The sequence below is a fragment of the Mus caroli genome, chromosome 6 (assembly GCF_900094665.2).
Source record: "Mus caroli chromosome 6, CAROLI_EIJ_v1.1, whole genome shotgun sequence".
In the NCBI taxonomy this organism is placed as follows: Eukaryota; Metazoa; Chordata; class Mammalia; order Rodentia; family Muridae; genus Mus; species Mus caroli.
Genome location: NC_034575.1, coordinates 21,925,966 through 21,931,320, shown reverse-complemented (window position 1 = coordinate 21,931,320; position 5,355 = coordinate 21,925,966).

Here is a 5,355-nt window from a genome sequence, read left to right as displayed (position 1 = left end):
ACGAATCAAGAGCTGTCACGCCACATCAGGTGCTGAAACGTCATGGCTGAGTGCTATATAACGGACTCCATTTTCTGGGGTCGGGATCTTCCTGAGAAGTAAGCAATAAAGCTTTGCTGCAGAAGATTCCGGTTGTCCTGAGTGTGTTCTTGCCGGCGGGGACAAAAGCTCGGGATAAGGAGCCATTCTCCTTGATTTTTGAGACACATTAGCCCAGATAAACTCATAAGGCTAGGCTGGATGACCAACAGATATCAGGAAGCCTCCTGTGTATCTTCCAAGCACTGGGACTGCAATCACACATTAGCATGGCCAGATTTTCTATATGTGGGTTCTGGGGATCAGATTCAGATTATCATCTTTTCACACAGTTCACATTACAGGTAGTCTCAGCTATGACTCACTTCTTTATCTCTGCAGTGTTTAATATTGTATGGTAAGCCTACAATGATTATTAGTATATTTACATGCATTTGTAATGTTAAATTTATTTTTTATTATGTTTCCATATATACGCATATATACGTATGCATATGAGTGCGAATGTCTACAGACTATGAAGACACTGAATCCCTCTGTAGCCAGAGTTACTGGCAGCTGTAAACTTGTAAGACAGTGAAAGAACTATGTTTTTTTAAACACTGACTTGTCTTGTTCAACCATTTTAATTATAAATCAGCATATTTATACATAATATTCTTTGAGGTTCTTTTTTTTGTCTACTTAAACAAAGTAACAACCATTAAAATCCTCCTTTATAATTACTTTGTATGTTATTTTATGTTACTGCCTTATTCCAATGTCTACCATCTCTAAAATAAGTGTTAGAACAAGTATTTTTACCTTGCTTTTCAGTATGGGTGGAAAGCGTCTAAGTCTTTCACTGTTTAGTGTAGTACCTGTTGTAGGCTGAAAAAGAAGTCCTAGGTGGTGGTAAAGATCCTTCTTTCCATATCAAGTTAGTTTGTTTTTAGACAGCAAAAGAGTTTGGATTCTGTTATTTATGTTGGTATATAACTGTAGTGATTTAGATACCACAATGGAAATATATCTTTAAGGTAGCTTTAGTAGAAATTTTCTTCATATAAATTAGAAGGTCTTAATAATATGACACACAACCTAATGAAGATGAAAGAAATAATGTCGATTTTAGTAGAAAGACACATGGAGTCATTAAAAATATATCCCTGAACACTAACTAAGTTGTCAATCCTACAAGAAAACATACTTTTATTTTTGTGTGTAAGTTTGTGTGTGTGTGTGTGTGTTTATATCTGATGATATGATGTTTTGAAGCAGATATGGATTATTTGGGATGTTATACAAATATTGGTAATAATAGCACATTTTAAGAAATGTCCATATGTTAATATTTTCATCTTGTATTTATGTGATGTAAATTTGTGAGCTGAATGTGTTTATACTTACACATTTACATTTGTGTAATATCTATAATGCATATAAGTATTGTATTTAAAATATATGTGGTTCAAAATTTGCATACAAATTTTGCAGAATGTATGTCTCTTTAGTGTAACATATAAAAGAAATAAAAGGTGTAATTGGATATATTTTTTATTTTAGTCATCTGCTCTCATGTTCTGTAAATATTGGAATATTGACACAATTCAAGGGACAAATAGTGTTCATTTTTGCAAGTTTCAATAAAGGTAAAAGACATTTTCTGTAAGAAAAGAAATGAAATATTTCTCTTTGTATTGCTGGCCTTATATAGTATATGACTACTCTTATATGTTTTTATAAGTATATAGCTAAGTAAAATTGTCCAAAGATCAAACTAGTCATTATCCTATGCACAACTGTACTACTCCTAGAAAAAGATTACTAAGTCCTATTTCTATGAATATGGTGTAGGAGGATAAAATACTTTGCCTTGCTCTCTGACTCTGTCTCAGGAAAAGAAATAAATCTCTCTATTTGACACTTTTAATTTTTTATTATTTTAAAATATAAGTGTGTGTGTGTGTGTGTGTGTGTATATATATATATATATACTTTTTTTTCCTCCATCATCTAGTTTTCCCAGATGCATCCCATTTACCCAGCCCATTCATACTTATTTTCCCTTTCTTGGCTGGTATGAATTTCAAACAGATTTTTGGTTAGGGGTGGTACTTTTTCCCATTTTCTTTACTCTGTGTTGGGGTTTTGTCTGGCTTGTGTTAATGAAGGACTTTGATGGCCATCACAGTTTCTGTGAGTTCAAATGTTCCTCTTCTCTGACATTTATGAAAGATACTGTTTCATTCATCAAGGGCAATTCTAGCCCTTACAATTAATTAAATTAATTAATTTTTTACACTACATATTTTACCACCACTACTCCCCCCCAGCCTGTCCACCCTCCAACTGTTTGACATCCCATAACTCCTCCGCAAACCCCTGTCTCCATGTGGATGTCTCTAACCCCCAACCCCACCTGACCTCTCAACTCCCTGGGGCCTCCGTCTCTTGAGGGTTAGGTGCATCATCTCTAAATGATCACAGACTCAGCAGTCCTCTACTGTATGTGTATTGGGGGCCTCATATCAGGTGGTGTATGTTGACTGTTTGGTGGTTCAGTGTTTGAGATATCTCGGGGGTCCAGATTAATTGAGACTGCTGGTCTTCCTAGAGGATCATCATTCTCCTCAGCTTCTTTCAACCTTCCCTAATTCAACAACAGGGGTCAGCTGTTTCTGTCCATTGGTTGGGTACAAACATCTGCATCTGACTCTTTCAGCTGCCTTTCGGAACTTCTGGAGGGCAGTCATGACAGGTCACTTTTTGTGAGTGCTCCATAGCCTCAGAAATAGTGTCAGGCCTTGGGACCTCCCCTGAGATGGAACCCACTGGACCTTCTTTTCCTCAGGCTCCTCTCCATTTCCATCCCACTAATTCTTTCAGACAGGAATAATTATGGGTCAGAGGTCTAACTGTGGGATGGAACCCTCTCCCTCATGTGATGCCTTGTCTTCCTGTTGGAGGTGGGCTCTATAAGTTCCCTATCCCTACTGTCAGGCATTTTATCTAAGGTTCCTCCATTTGAGTCCTGAGAGTCTCTCAACTCCCAGGTCTCTGGTGCATTCTGGAGGGTCCCCCCAACCTCCTATCTCCCGAAGTTGCCTGTTTCCATTCTTTCTGCTGTCCCATAGGGTTTCAGTCCTTCCCTCATCCAAGAGCAGATCAGGTTCCCCTCTCCCTTCTACTTCCCCTACCCTCCTACCCACTTTCCCTCTCATGTTCCTCCCTACTTCCCCACTTGTCCTCTTCTTCATAGATGACTGAGCCTTGAGGTAAAGGGTTTGATGAAGTTATCCCAATCAGGGCTAAGTGTTCCAAGGCCTCTTACTGACTGCACATTATCCAGTTGCAGACCTCTGTGTTAATTACCATCTACTATAAGGAGAAGTTTCTCTGATGATGTCTAAATAACAGAATGACTTCTAAGTGTAACAACATTTTATTAGGGGTCATTTTTTTTTGTTTTGTTTTTTTTTGTTATTGTTGTTGGGTATTTGTTTTTGTTTTTTGTTTTTCTGTTTGGTGTTTGTTTGTTTTTGCTTTTTGCTATTTGCCATATTGATTTAACAAAATACTAACAAAAGTTTTCCTCCTAAGGCACATGACCTCAAGTTCTTGGCTTCATTAACAATGGCAAGCATAGTTTGCATCTCATGGAGTGAGGCTAAATCCATTGCATAATTCCCTAACATTTGTGTTGGTATTGCATCACTGTATTTTACAGTCAGGTTGCTGTTGTAGATTACAGGGAGAATGGGTGGGTGAGACTGGTAAATACTTTTCTTCTTGAGTAGTGTATATAATATCTTCCAATACAATTCATTGTATCTTCATATTAGTCAGTAGGGATTAAGTTTCTATTTGGGCACCAGTTGCCAAGTCCAGCTTAGCCATGTGAGGGAATATAAGACCTGGCTTCCTATCCTGGGAACAGAGCCAGCAGGGTGTGGGCCTCCACAGGTGTCGATGGCTGCTATGGAGGTAAGGTTTGTTTGTATAACAATGTACATTTTTCCATATTTCTCCTTTAAGAAATGTATTCTCTGCCTAGGTTAATAATAATCAGAGACAGCAGGAGTATGGAAGGTGAGAGTATGCCTTTGTATCAGCAAAATGGTACACACTATGACCTTTGGGACAGCCCCTAAGGCCGTGGGAAAGAGTATAGAAAAAAAATATAAAATCTCTCAACTATGCAAAAATAGAAGGATGCAGCATGGATTATATAAGGAATGTCAGAGATTTAAAGGAGCAGAGGCAGCTGCACTATGAAAGAGCTTGTCAGAAATATACTAAGGAAAGAGATAAAGAGATTTAGGGAGTGGTTATTACAGGACAAGGTCCCACCTAGCTAAATTTATTATGTTACAAAGGGAGCAATCTTCATTCTTTTTAGAGTTTAATGAAAATGAAGCCACAACATACCCAAACTTATGGGACACAATGAAAGCATTTCTAAGAGGAAAACTCATAGCTCTGAGTGTTGCCAAAAAGAAACTAGAGAGAGCACACACTAGTAGCTTGACAACACACCTAAAAGCTCTAGAACAAAAGGAAGCAAATTCATTCAAGAGGAGTAGACAGCAGCAAATAATCAAACTCAGGGGTGAAATCAACCAAATGGAAACAAGAAGTATTCAAAGAATCAACCAAACAAGGAGCTGGTTCTTAGAGAAAATCCAAAAGATAGGTTAACCCTTAGCCAAACTCACTAGAGGGCACAGGGATAGCATCCTAATTAACAAAATCAGAAATGAAAAGGGAGACATAACCACAGATCCTGAAGAAATCCAAAACACCATCAGATCCTTCTACAAAAGGAAGGCTATACTCAACAAAACTGGAGAACCTGGAGGAAATGGACAACTTTCTAGACAGATACCAGGTACCAAAGTTAAATCAGGATCAGGTTAATGATCTAAACACTTCTATATCCCCTAAAGAAATAGAAGCAGTCAGTAATAGTCTCCCAACCAAAAAAAGCCCAGAATCAGATGGGTTTAGTGCAGAGTTCTATCAGACCTTCAAAGAAGATCTAACCCCAGTTCTTCACAAACTATTCCACAAAATAGAAGCAGAAGGTACTCTACCCAATTCTTTCAATGAAGCCACAATTACTCTGATAAGTAAACCACAGAAAGACCCAAGAAATATAGAGAACTTCAGACCAATTTCCCGTATGAATATCGATGCAAAAATACTCAATAAAATTCTCTCTAACAGAATCTAAGAACATATTAAAACAATCATCCATCCTGACCAAGTAGGTTTCATTCCAGTGATGCAGGGATGGTTTAATATACTGAAATCCATCAACATAATCCACTATAT